This window comes from Coenobita brevimanus, chromosome 42 (assembly GCF_032717465.1).
Source record: "Coenobita brevimanus isolate Jiangsu-jjx chromosome 42, ASM3271746v2, whole genome shotgun sequence".
NCBI lineage: Eukaryota > Metazoa > Arthropoda > Malacostraca > Decapoda > Coenobitidae > Coenobita > Coenobita brevimanus.
This window is the reverse complement of record NC_136995.1, coordinates 12704419-12719560: the sequence shown is the minus strand read 5'-3', so window position 1 is coordinate 12719560 and position 15142 is coordinate 12704419. Positions and strand designations below refer to the sequence as shown.

Genomic DNA, 15142 nt, shown 5'->3' with positions numbered 1-15142 from the left:
AATCGCCTCCAAGTCGCCCTGTCCCCCGCCATTTCACTCCCCTGCTCCCAACTCACACCCCCATCTCTCATATACCTCTCCACCCCATCTCTCCATCTCATTCTCAGCCTCCCCCTCCCTCTTTTCCCCTCCACCTCACTCACATACACTCTCTTCGTCAGTCTTTCACCCTCCATCCTCTCCACATGGCCAAACCACCTCAGTGTGTTCCTCATAACGCTTCCTATCACATCCACATCAACACCACAACGCTCCTTTATATCCTCATTCGTCAGCCTGTCTCTCCATGTGACTCCACAGGCTCCTCTTAAATAATTCATTTCCACTGCTCTCACTCTTGTGTCCTTCCAACAACGTCCAAGCTTCACTTCCGTACGTTAGAGTTGGTATCACAATACTGTCATGTAGTAACTTTTTCACTTCCATGCTCACTTCCCTGTTTCTTATCACTGCTTTCAAAGAACCAGCAACCTTTCTTCCCTGCTGTACCCTTTCAAGCACTTCACCCTCCAAACCTCCATCCTTACTCATCACACTACCCAAGTACTTAAACGTACTCACATTTTCCAATTCCTCACCATCCAACCTCGCTGTACATTCACTGACTTCACCTCTCTCAAAGACCATCACTTTACTCTTCCCTACATTCACCTTTAGATTCCGTTTCTTACACACACTCCCAAACTCATCCACCAAGCCTTGCAGCTCCCCTTCGTCTTCACTCAACAACACAGTATCATCTGCAAACAACAGTACAGGGAGTTTCCAAACACTATCCTCTCTCACCAGGGACACTCCAACATCCACTACCCTACCTTGTACCTCTTTTATTACCCCATCCATGTACAGATTGAACAACCATGGAGACATGACACATCCCTGTTTCAAACCAACTTTCAAAGAGAAAAATTCACTTAGTTCACCATCCACACGCACTGCAGCCTTCGCACCATCGTACATACTCTTCACAGCATTCAACAACTTCCCATCTACTCCATATATTCAATCCTAGTCTATCCACCCTGTCATATGCTTTCTCCAAATCCATGAAAGCCGCATACAACTTCTTTCCCTTCTCTAGAAACTTTTCCACTAAAGATCTGAGAATGAATATCTGATCTATACAACCTCTTCCCTTCCTAAAGCCTCCCTGTTCTTCTCCAACTAATTTCTCTGTTCTTTCTCTAACTCTGTCAATAGGTATCCTACCATACACTTTTCCTGTTATACTAAGAAGACAAATGCCCCTATGATTACCACACACTTCTTTTTCCCCTTTTCCTTTGTACAAGGGAATAATTATACCTGACTTCCAATCCTCAGGGACTCTACCTTCCTCCCAGGCCAATCTGCACATCTTCCACATCCATTCTATTACTATCTATCCCCCATGCTTCAGCATTTCACCACACACTCCATCAATTCCTGGGGCTTTCCCTGATTTAACTTTCTTCATTGCTTCCACAACTTGTATCCTACTGATTTCTTCCTGTCTTCTCACCTCCCTCCTTCTCCCAGCCATTCCCCAGCCACTTATACTCGCATTACTTCCATCCTCCACGTTCAACAATTCCTTAAAGTGTTCTCTCCATCTGCTCACTTTTTCTCCCTTGTCCACTAGTAATCTACCATTTTTATCTTTCACTCCCCTGCTAACTTCACTTCCACCCTGTCTTACTCTTTTCACCTCTTTCCAGAACATTTTCTTACAGTCCCTCCACTTTATACTTAAATTCCTTCCAAATTCCTCATCCACTCTCTTCTTACTCTCTCTTACTAATCTTTTCACCTCTCTCTTTCTTTCTACATATAACTCTCTCTTCCGCCTCTCAACTTCTTCCACGCCCCTATTTCTCATCCATTCATTGTATGCTTTCTTCTCTTGTGCCACAGCCCGTTTCACCTCTTCAGTCCACCACGCTGTTCCTTGCACCCCCCTCCGTCTTCTCTTCCTTCCACACACCACATCACATGCTGCACATATTTCTTCTGGAAATATTCTACAAACACCTTCCACGTCCCCCATCTGCTCCAATTCATATTTGCCCAATCGTTCCTCCACTTCTCTCTTATAATCTGCCTTTTTCTCATCCTCCTGTAACCTTTCCACTCTCCTTGCAACTACTCCTTCCTCTCGTCTTTTCCTTCTTCTATTCCTCCATCTTACTTGGATCCTAATTCTGGCCACCACCAAGTAGTGGTCAGAAAGTCCACTCCCCCAACCTCTATAAACTCTTGCATCCAATATACATCTTTGCATCCTTTCATCCACACACACATAATCAATCATTGCCTTCCTTTCACTCAGTTCACCACCCACCCTTCTCATCACTCGCCATGTATACCTGTGGATCATTTTATGCCTGAAGAGGGTATTGGCTATCACCAACCCCCTCCCAGCACAAATGTCCACTAACGCACTCCCATTCTCATCTACCTCAGCAGGAACACCCCACTCACCAACTATTCCATCCACCTTCACATTCCCAACTTTACCATTCATATCACCAATCAAAAACACTCTCTCATTGCTTCCAAACTTTTCCATGCACACTTCTACATTTGTCCAGAACTCTTCTCTCACTCTTCTAGCACGATCTTGCGTTGGCGCATACACACACACAATCGCCCACATTTGTATTCCAACTTTCAACTTTACCCACACAATCCTTGATCCAACTGATCCATACTGTCTTATGCTCCTCTTCCATCTTTTACTCACAACTATACATACTCACAACTATACATTCTCACCTACTCCTGCACATATACCCCATCCATACTCCCATTCTCTCACACTTTCTCCTCTCCATTTTGTTTCAGTTATTCCACATACATCCACTTTCGCATCCTCAAGCACCTGGACAATCTCTCTCTCTTTCACCTTATCATTTGCTCCCCTTACATTCCAAGTTCCAATTGCAATGTCTTTTGTCCGGTCATTGGTCGTCAACGTTTGGTCAGTCCTTGTCCGAGGCTTCTTGTTTGTTTTTTTAGTTAAGATTAAAAAAGTACAAAGGGCAGCAACAAGGTGGGTACCAAGCTTAAGGGATCTAAGCTACGAAGGAAGGCTATAAAATATGAATCTACCAACACTGCAGAAGAGGAGGAAAAGAGACGACATATTTATGCTATATAAATGCATTTCGGGGAAAGAGAAAATAGACAAAAATTAATATGTAACCTATGGGGATGCATCAGCAAGAGGACACTGCAAAAAACTACTTAAAAAAAGAGGCGATAAAGATGTAAGGAAATTCAGTTTAGGGCAATTGGTCAAAGGAATGTACTACTGAATGAAATAGTGTGTGCCAAACCTTTTAATAAATTTAGGGATGTGGACAAATTTTGGAAGTGTGCATGGAATAGTTTGGAAGGAATGAGAGAGTGTTTTTGATCGGTGATATGAATGGTAAAGTAGGGAATGTGAAGGTGGATGGAATAGTTGGTGAGTGGGGTGTGCCTGCTGAGATAGATGGGAATGGCAGTGCGTTAGTGGACATTTGTGCTGGGAGGGGGTTGGTGATGGCCAATACCCTCTTCAGGCATAAAATGATCCACAGGTATACATGGCGAGTGATGAGAAGGGTGGGTGGTGAACTGAATGAAAGGAAGGCAATGATTGATTATATGTGTGTGGATGAAAGGATGCGAAGATGTGTAATGGATGCAAGAGCTTATAGAGGTTGGGGGAGTGGACTTTCTGACCACTACTTGGTGGTGGCCAGAATTAGGATCCAAGTAAGATGGAGGAATAGAAGAAGGAAAAGACGAGAGGAAGGAGTAGTTGCAAGGAGAGTGGAAAGGTTACAGGAGGATGAGAAAAAGGCAGATTATAAGAGAGAAGTGGAGGAACGTTTGGGCAAATATGAATTGGAGCAGATGGGGGACGTGGAAGGTGTGTGCAGGATATTTCCAGAAGAAATATGTGCAGCATGTGATGTGGTGTGTGGGAGGAAGAGAAGACGGAGGGGGTGCAAGGAACAGCGTGGTGGACTGAAGAGGTGAGACAGGCTGTGGCACAAAAGAAGAAAGCATACAATGAAAGGATGAGTAATAGGGGCGTGGAAGAAGTTGAGAGGCGGAAGAGAGAGTTGTATGTAGAAAGAGAGAGGTGAAAAGTTTAGTAAGAGAGAGTAAGAAGAGAGTGGATGAGGAATTTGGAAGGAATTTGAGTGTAAAGTGGAGGGACCATAAGAAAATGTTTTGGAAAGACGTGAAGAGAGTAAGACAGGGTGGAAGTGAGGTTAGCAGGGGAGTGAAAGATAAAAATGGTAGATTACTAGTGGAGAAGGGAGAAAAAGTGAGCAGATGGAGAGAACACTTTAAGGAATTGTTGAATATGCAGGATGGAAGTAATGCAAGTGTAAGTGGCTGGGGAATGGCTGGGAGAAGGAGGGAGGTGAGAAGACAGGAAGAAATCAGTAGGATAGAAGTTGTGGAAGCAATGAAGAAAGTTAAATTGGGGAAAGCCCCAGAAATTGATGGAGTGTGTGGTGAAATGCTGAAGCATGGGGGATAGATAGTAGTAGGATGGATGTGGAAGATGTGCAGATTGGCCTGGGAGGAAGGTAGAGTCCCAGAGGATTGGAAGTCAGGTATAATTATTCCCTTGTACAAAGGAAAAGGGGAAAAAGAAGTGTGTGGTAATCATAGGGGCATTTGTCTTCTTAGTATAATAGGAAAAGTATATGGTAGGATACTTATTGACAGAGTTAGAGAAAGAACAGAGAAATTAGTTGGAGAAGAACAGGGAGGCTTTAGGAAGGGAAGAGGTTGTGTAGATCAGATAGTCATTCTTAGATCTTTAGTGGAAAAGTTTCTAGAGAAGGGAAAGAAGTTGTATGCGGCTTTCATGGATTTGGAGAAAGCATATGACAAGGTGGATAGACAAGGATTGTGGAAAGTGTTAAGAATATATGGAGTAGATGGGAAGTTGTTGAATGCTGTGAAGAGTATGTACAATGGTGCGAAGGCTGCAGTGCGTGTGGATGGTGAACTAAGTGAATTTTTCTCTTTGAAAGTTGGTTTGAAACAGGGATGTGTCATGTCTCCATGGTTGTTCAATCTGTACAAGGATGGGGTAATAAAAGAGGTACAAGGTAGGGTAGTGGATGTTGGAGTGTCCCTGGTGAGAGAGGATAGTGTTTGGAAACTCCCTGTACTGTTGTTTTGCAGATGATACTGTGTTGTTGAGTGAAGATGAAGGGGAGCTGCAAGGCTTGGTGGATGAGTTTGGGAGAGTGTGTAAGAAACGGGATCTAAAGGTGAATGTAGGGAAGAGTAAAGTGATGGTCTTTGAGAGAGGTGAAGTCAGTGAATGTTCAGCAAGGTTGGATGGTGAGGAATGTGAGTACATTTAAGTACTTGGGTAGTGTGATGAGTAAGGATGGAAGTTTGGAGGGTGAAGTGCTTGAAAGGGTACAGCAGGGAAGAAAGGTTGCTGGTTCTTTGAAAGCAGTGATAAGAAACAGGGAAGTGAGCATCGTTTCGTTTTTAAAGGCTCCAACATGCTTGCATGTGTCGGCCTTGGTCACCTAATGGCGGCTCTCCACGCTGCACGATCCATTGCAGCCTCCCTGTTCAGTCCCTTAACCCTAAGGTCACACTTAATGACCTCGTCCCATGTCTTTCTCGGTCTACCCCTCGTAACCCCACCCCCAATATTAACACTTCTCACCTTCCTCACCCAATTATCATCCCCCATCCTCTCCACATGTCCCAACCACCTCAATCTACCTCTCCTCATCACAACACCAATACACTCCAGTCCCATCCTACCTCTCAACTCTTCCATTGTAAACCCAGGCCCTCCAGGCCTTGGACGCAGGGACGCACTTCACATCCACCTAATCATTGTCATTTCTGTACGTTTGAGCCGGCGAATGTCTTCCTCCTTCACTGCCCAGGTCTCACTGCCATACAGCATTACACTCCTAACACATGCTGCATACAAAGACCCCTTAGCACGTAGGGAGAGCCCTCTCAATGTCAGGAGAGGCAAGAGCTCCCTGAACTTCTTCCAACCACTTCTCACCCTAGCCACAGAGCTAGCTCCAGCCCCACCTCCAGCACACAACATGTCTCCCAAATAACAAAACTCTTCCACACACTCAAGAGATTCACCAGCAAGTTCAATCTTTTCACGTCTGACGATCTCCACCTGCTCACCCCGGCACGCCGTACACATAAAATCAGCATTATCTCGCAGTCTACCTCTGATACCACTAAATCTCTTATGCACCAGTTTATCACACACATTGCACAAGATGGAATTACTTCCCATGCCCTTGTGGCAAACTGCACATGGCCACTCTCCCTCGTCTTTGACAGTACCGCCACCAACCCTAGATATCATCACTTTTGTTTTATCTGCATTTACCCTTAAACCCTTTTGCCCCATACCATCTCTCCACTTCCTAAACCTTTCCTCCGCCTCCCTTTCATTCTCTGCAATCAACACCAAATCATCAGCATACAACAACTCCCACGGGAGTCCGTTTCTAAAGTCACGTGAAAGGGCTTCAAGTACCATGATAAACAACATGGGACTCAAGACTGACCCCTGATGCACACCAACATTCACGGAAAACTCATCACTCAAATCTCCATTCACTCTCACCTGGGTGTGAGCACCCACATACATGGCCATAACCACCCTAACCAGCCACTCCTCCAAGCCAAGCTTTCTCATTGCCCACTTCACCACCTCTCTAGGGACTCTGTCAAAGGCCTTTTCCAAATCAACAAAAACAAAATAAAGATCCCTCCTCCTACCAATATATTTTTCCTGAAGCTGTCGAACAATGAATATGGCATCAGTGGTCCCCCTACCTGGCATAAACCCAAACCGCATCTCATCAATATTCACTCTTTCTCTAATCATACCTTCTAAAACTCTCTCCATTACCTTCATTATCTGATCTAAAAGCTTTATACCTCTATAATTTCCTCTTTCCAGGGCATCACCCTTCCCTTTATACACATTTACAATTACACTCTTCAGCCAATCATCTGGGACAACACACTCATAAATAATCCTATTTATCAGGTCAGTGACGAAACTCACCCCTATATCGCCTGAGGCCTTCAACATTTCGGCAGTCAACCCAGACACACCTGCTGCCTTCCCCACCCTCATCCTGCCTATTGCCTCACTCACAGTAGAAGTGTCAATCAAAGGCCAAGGGCCAGACACTGGATCTGCTGGCTCCAAACCTTCCCTGTCCCAGTCAAACTCCTCATTCAACAACCGGTTATAATGCTCTCTCCATGCATCTTTAATATCCTCACTGTTCACCACTACCCTTCCTTCATCATTCTTCACACACTGCTCACCTATGATATCCCGATTATCCCTCTTCACCTGACCTGCCATCCTAAATATATTTTTCCTTTCCCCATGATTTAGGTTATCAAGTAATTGTCTCTGTGACTCAGACTTTGCCCTGTATACCTCTCTCCTAGCCCTACGCTTGGCAGCCAAATATTCCTCTTTGCTACCACCCTTCTTCCATTCCCGGAAAAGCCTTCTTTTCTCCTTAATTGCAGCATCTACACCCTCATCCCACCACCAAGTTACTTTATGTCTTGGTGGTCCTCTTGTCCAGCCGCATGTTACATCAGTAACTCTCAAGAAATTGTTCTTGAGGGCTCTATACTGTTCATTAACACCTCTGTCTACAGCTACCTGTTCAGCCACCACTCTCCTCAACTCGCTATAGAAGGCATACCTTACTACTTGGTTTTTCAGCTTCCATATTTTCCTCCTAGGTACATAAGTCCTCTTTTTCATCACTTGTTCTTTAAGCACCATATCACAAATCAATAGTTTGTGCTGCTGCACACACTCCTCACTTCCTATAACTTTAACATCCCTCACTAACCTCCTGTCGGCCCTCCTAACCAGAAAATAATCTATCTGACTGCTATTTCCCCCAGACTCATACGTAATTAACCTACTGTCTCTTTTCCTAAAATATGTGTTGCACACAATCATGTCCGTTGCCTCCCCAAACTCGAGTAACTTTTCCCCTTCTGCATTCCTTAGACCATATGCACATCCCCCATGCACTCCTTCATAACCTTGTGCTGCTTCACCTACATGACCATTTAAGTCCCCTCCCAAAATCACTATCTCATCATCCCGCATACCACCCACTACACGTATTAAATCATCCCAAAATCTATCTTTCTCTGATTCATCCAATCCTGCCTGTGGAGCATATGCCGATATAATCACAGCTATCTTTCTTCCCAACAGAATTTTCACTACCAATATCCTATCGCTTACTCTCAAGACATTCATAACATATTCCACCCATTTCTCCGCAACCATCACACCAACACCTCCATATCCGTCTGTCCCCCCCTGCCAAAACAACTTATAGCAACAGTCCTTCCCAACAATCTTTCTGGCTGATCCACCCCTGTACCAGACTTCCTGCAAACACGCCACATCCACCCACCTCCTACTGAATGCCTCAACGACTTCCCCTGCTCTTCCCCTCAAACTTCCCACATTCCATGAACCCACCCTCATCCCCATGGGTGATTTACTGTCCTCAGGCTTGCTTTGAAACCTTTTTTGTTTTGTCATCTTCAGTATTAATAAATGGGGACAGACACAGCACAGGTCCCACTCACTGCACAATCCCAGGTCCAGGCAATGGATCTGGGACCCCTAGCCCACCAGCTTACCATGAGCATGAAAGTGAAAAAGTTACTACATGACAGTATTGTGATACCAACTTTAACGTATGGAAGTGAAGCTTGGACGTTGTTGGAAGGACACAAGTCAAGAGTGAGAGCAGTGGAAATGAGTTATTTAAGAGGAGCATGTGGAGTCACATGGAGAGACAGGCTGACGAATGAGGATATAAAGGAGCGTTGTGGTGTGGATGTGGATGTGATAGGAAGCGTTATGAGGAACACACTGAGGTGGTTTGGCCATGTGGAGAGGATGGAGGGTGAAAGACTGACGAAGAGAGTGTATGTGAGTGAGGTGGAGGGGGGAAGAGGGAGGGGGAGGCCGAGGATGAGATGGAGGGATGGGGTGGAGAGGTATATGAGAGATGGGGGTGTGAATTGGGAGCAGGGGAGTGAAATGGCGGGGGACAGGGCGACTTGGAGGCGATTTGTTTGTGGCCACCCCAAACGGGATTGAGGCGTCTGGCAATAGATAGATAGATAGATAATACAGCTTTTGCATGATTTCTAGCAATTTTAAATTGGAAGAATGATTCAGATGTTTTTGATTTTAAGTAAGAGTTATATTCTAATGACTTTTGGGCTGTTGCTCTGGCACAGTTGCCATCAAACCGTTTTGGAGGGTTCGATCTTTTAGTGAACTGTTGACTTGGTATGAATAATTCCATACCAGCTAGTATTAAGTCACAAATGTGGGAGTGGGTAGAATTGGGATCACTAGAGAAGAAAGACTGCCATGGAATGTCAGCAAGATATTTCTAAATCCATCCCAGTCTGCCCTATCAAAGTGCCATCGGGTCACCCTGACAGGTTCAGAATGGAGAGGTATGGGAGGGTTAGCTAATGAGGCTTTGATGAGATTGTGGTCAGAGGATCCAAGTGGTGGCAGTACCTCTATCCTGTACTGATCTGGATTATTTGTCAAGAATAAATCCAAGAGATGGGCGTTATGGTCAGGATTATCAGGTATTCTGGTTGGTTGCTTTACCAACTGGGTGAGATTAAACGATTCCGCAAACAGCTCGCACTCTAGACCAGCGTTATCAGTCCGGGCAGAATGCAATAACCATTCAACATTATGTATGTTAAAATCACCCAAAATGATAATTTCATTGCCAAGGGCAAGGTTAAGGTTACTCAACTGAGTGGATATGGAATCAAATACACTGGGTTCCGATGAAGCACTGGGGGAACAATAAACTACACAAAACATATTTGGTAATGTTATGACAATTTAATTTATATAATGGGTAATCAAAACTGGATGAAGTGAAGTTTAAAATAGTGTCAACTGCATATTGGGATTTGATATAAGAACAGGTGCCACCCTTGTTACGAAAGTTTGTAAGGAGATGGATTTGTGGTTCTGTGAGGAAAAGGGCCAAAGGGGATATGGACTGAAGGAAAAAATGAACTGAGTTTAAATCTGTGGTAAGGCCGCGGATGTGTACTGATTATGACCAAGTTAACCAGTGATATTCAAAACAAGCCTGAGGACACTAAATCACCCAAGGGGGATCAGAGAGGCATTGTGGAATGTGGTAAGTTTGAGGGGCAGAGGAGGGGGAAGTGGTTGAGACAGTGAGTAGGAGGTGGGTGGAAGTGGGATGTGTGCAAGAAGTCCAGTATAGGAGTGAATCACCTGGAAAGATCTCTGGCAGGGATTGTCGTTATGAGTTGTTTTGGCAGGGTAGGACAGATGGATATGGTGGTGTGGGTGTGTTGGTTGGGGAGAAATGGGTGGAATATGTCGTGAATGTTATGAGAGTAGGCTGTCTAGCTATCTGTTGCCAGACACTTCAATCCCGTATGGTTGGCCACAAACAAATCTCCATGTCGCCCTGTCCAGTACCACTTCACAGATTTGCTCCCAACTCACACCCCCCTCTCTCATATACCTCTCCACTCCATCCCTCCATCTCATCCCTGGCCTCCCTCTCCCTCTTCCCCCTCCAGCTCACTCGCATACTCTCTCCTTGTTAGTCTCTTGCTCTCCATTCTCTCCACATGGCCAAACCACCTCAGTGTATTACTCCTAACACTTTCTGTCACACCCACATCCACACCACAGCACTTCTTCACTTCCTTATTTGTCAGTCTTTCTCTCCATGTAACTCCACATGCTCCTTCCAAATAACTCATTTCCACTGCTGTCGCTTTTGACTTGTGTCCTTCCATCAAGGTCCAAGCTTCACTTCCATACATTAGAGTTGGTATCACTATATTGTCATGCAGTGACTTTTTTTACTTCCATGCTCAATTCCCTGTTCCTTATCACTGCTTTCAAAGAACCAGCAACCTTTCTTCCCTGTTGTACCCTTTCAAGCACTTCATCCTCTATACTTCCATCCTTACTCCTCACACTACCCAAGTACTTAAACGCACTCACATTTTCCGTTTCCTCATCCAACCTCATGACATTCATTGACTTCATTGCTCTCAAAGACCATCACTTTACTCTTCACTCATGCCTACATTCACCTTTAAGATTCCATTTTTTACACACGTACCCAAACCCATTCACCAGGCCTTGAGGTTCTCCTTTGTCTTTACTTAACAATACAGTATCATCTGCAGACAACAGTACAGGGAGTTTCCAGACACTGCCGTCTCTCATTAGGGCTGCTCCACCATCCACTGCCATATTTTGTATATATTTTATAACCTCATCCATGTACAGATTGAACATCCATGGAGACATAACACATCTCTGTTTCAATCTGACATTCAGATAGAAAAATTCATTCAGTTCACTGTCCACACGCACTGCAGCCTTAGCACCCTCATGCAATATTCTTCACGGCATTCAGCAACTTCCCATTTACTCTGTATACCCTTAATACTTTCCACATTCCTTGTCTCTCCACCCTGTCATATGCTTTCCGCATTCAACTTCTTTCCCTTCTCTAGAAACTTTTCCACTGAAGACCTAAGAATGAATATCTGATCTACACAACCTCTTCCCTTCCTAAAACCTCTGTTCTTCTCCAACTGATTCCTCGTTATTTATGTCAAAAAGTATCCTACTGTATACTTTACCTATTACACTAAGAGAGAAAGTGATAAGATAATCTATGTACCTATCTATCTATTTCCAGATGCCTAAACCCCGTAAGGGGTGGCCACAAACAAATCGCCTCCATGTCGCCCTGTCCCCTGCCATTTCATTACCCTGGTCCCAGCTCACACTCCCCTCTCATACCTCTCCACTCCATCCCTCCATCTCATCCTTGGCCTCCCCCTCCCTCTCCCCCCCTCCACCTCACTCACATACACTCTCCTCATCAGTCTCTCATTCTCCATCCTCTCCACATGGTCAAACCACCTCAGTGTGTTTCTCCTAATGCTTCCTATCACATCCACACTCAATGTCCCTTCACTTCTTCATTTTTCAGTCTGTCTCTCCATTTGACTCCACATGCTCCTCTCAAATAACTCATTTCCACTGCTCTCACTCATTTGTCCCTCCAACAAGGTCCAACCTTCACTTCCATATGGTAGTTTTTTTTTTTTTTGAACAGAACGGAGGAAGGAAAAACAAATGGGAAAAAAAAAAATAATCCATACACCAGATTACTGGTGTCCTCTATTCATAAAATATCTGTAACAGTTAGACTTGAACAGTTGTGGGTTGAAATTTGGAGGAAAACAACTCTGGGGAAGTGAGTTCCAGAGAGATGCAGTTCGGGGAATGAAAGAATTCTGATAGGCAGAAGTTCTACAATATGGTTGAGTGACATTCCAGTCATGAGCGCTACCAGATGCCCGTGTAGGACAAGGGAAGGCATGGAGAGGTGGCACCATGGACGCAACTTCGTCTGAGCATTTGCCAAAAAATATCTGTAAAATAATGCAAGGGAGGCAACATTCCTTCTTACTTGCAGGGGAGGTAGTTTATATGTAATGGCAGGGTTGTTAATGATTCTAACAGCTTTATTCTGAATTTTGTCAAGTTGTCTTAATGCAACCTCTCCACAACCATTCCACAAGGGTGAGCAATATTCAAGCTGAGAGCACACATGACTCTTATAAATTATAGCTAACTGCTCATCGGCGAAGAAGTTACGGACTCTGTACAATAATCCAAGTTTCTTTGAGGCGGTTTTAGCAAGTGATCTGACATGAGAGGTCCAGCTGAGGGCACTGTTAAGTGAGACACCAAGAATTTCAATACTTTTGGAGATGGGAATATTAGTAGCACTGAAGGTAATGTATGAATCTGGCAATATCTGTCTATTAGTAAACTGTATATATTTAGTTTTACTAGCATTAAAAGAGACAAGGTTGTTTTGTCCCCATTCACTGATTGTAGATAGATCTTGATTTATGGAGATGGCTGTACTGAGTTGAGAGGTAGAGATATTAGACTTTGTAAATGGATGTCTGAGTGTGAATGAACTATGTAGTGTTGAGTCATCTGCATTTGAGTGAACAGGATTGTGAGTGACAGATAAGGGATCATTAATATGAACCAGAAATAGGGTTGGCGCCAGAACTGATCCCTGCGGCACGCCGGCGTTAATTGAGTGGAAATTCGAATATATATCATCTACTTTTACTCTTATTTTCCTGTCACTAAGATAAGAAGAAATCAAAGGAACAAAAGACGTTAGTCCATAGCAAGGGAGTTTGGACAGCAGGAAACGGTGCCATACTCTGTCGAAAGCTTTAGAGATATCAAGAGCTACTGCATGAGTTTCTCCAAAAAGATCAATTGATTGATGGATGGTATGAGTTAAGAGATTGAGTATGTCAATGGTGGATCTTTCGTGGCGAAAACCGTATTGTCTATCACTAATTAAGTTGTTGGATTCAAGATGTTTAACAATATGCTTTTTAATTAAAGTTCAAATACCTTACCAAGAGAAGATGTGACAGCTGTTGGTCTGTAATTGGAGGGGTCAGACGAACTTCCTTTCTTCGGAACTGGGTGGATATTGGCTTCTTTCCATGAATTTGGGAATAAAGAAGTACGTATGCATAGTCTGAATAATTTGGCTAGGACAGAGGCAAGTTCAGGGGAACACTTTTTCAAAACAATTGGCGGAATTCCATCTGGGCCTGGAGCTTTGTTGGTAGGTAAATTGTCTAGGATGGATTTTACGAATCTTGTCTGTATTTTAAGTGGGGCAGTTTCAGGAGAATCAAGTTCCAGTACTGAGACATTCTGGCTGGTATCATCTATGGTAGAGTTTCTTGCAAAGGTACTAGCAAAGATATCTGCTTTCCCACGTGGGTCATTTGTAATATTACCATCTGAAGATTTTAGTGGGGGAATGGAAGATGACTTGTTAAAGTTATTCATTCATTCATTGCCAGACGCCATGTATCCCACACGAGGTGGCCAAGGGCTTAGAGTTAATTATTGTTTTACAGGGAGGGGCACTAATCCTCCACCAACCCCACTTGACACGTAGGGATGCCAACAGCATCTGGTGTTCCCAGGCGGTCACCCATCCAAGTACTAACCAGACCCAACGTTGCTTAACTTCGCTGATCGGACGGGAAGCGGTGTACTCAACGTGGTATGGCCGTTATTGAAAGAATTAAGAGTTGACCAGAATATTCTATTGTCATTAGGGTTGTTAAGTAGTTTTGATGCTTGCTTTTGAAGAAAGTTTGATTTAGATAGATTTAATACAGCTTTTGCATGATTTCTAGCAATTTTAAATTGGGAGAGTGATTCAGATGTTTTTGATTTTAAGTAAGAGTTATATGCTAATGACTTTTGGGCTGTTGCTCTGGCACAGTTGCCATCAAACCATTTTGGAGAGTTTGATCTTTTAGTGAATTGTTGACTTGGTATGAATAAATCCATACCAGCTATGGTGGTACCAATCTTTAGTGGCGGTTTGGGTGGGGCACGAACCTCTGTACAGTGGTGCCACGTGTTCCATATGCTAAGTGAACGGCTCAGATATATGTAATAGGCATCACAATAAGATAAACACATAAGAATATAATGGTAACGTGTGTATTATAATATATGAAAGAACAGTAAACCGATTATGCTTAAAATATTGATACGGCAGTACAGAAACGTGGCATAATTATTTTACCGTGTTGCTTAAAAAAAAGTAGTCACTTTTATTGGCTGTTACCGTATTTCTGGGGTTGGTAATAATGTCACAATTATGATTATAAGATAATATGCAGGATTATAAGCAAAAATATGCCAGTTTCTTAGTAAAAAATATATATACATTAAACCCTCCTTAGCGGCAACGCTCACACACACCCAGCCCGACCTGGTCATCTGTGAGGGATAGAGGAATAGGCCTGTTTGGGGACACCTCTTAAAAAAAAAAAACGCGCCAAGACTTTAACCTCCTGAGTGGTGTGGAAATAAAGTCAAATTTACAATATGTACATTATAACATAAAAGAAAATAACCAAAATGTATCCTAAAATACCACAGACGAGAGAAAGAGAG

At 43.6% G+C, this 15142-nt stretch overlaps 1 non-coding gene across 1 annotated transcript; it reads right to left on the bottom strand.

Annotated features, from left to right (window-relative positions):
* Positions 1–14129: 14129 nt before the first annotated feature.
* On the bottom strand, positions 14130–14248 carry LOC145397702 (5S ribosomal RNA). Its single transcript, XR_013897017.1, has one exon. It is a non-coding gene; the product is annotated as a 5S ribosomal RNA (ribosomal RNA).
* Positions 14249–15142: the final 894 nt, after the last annotated feature.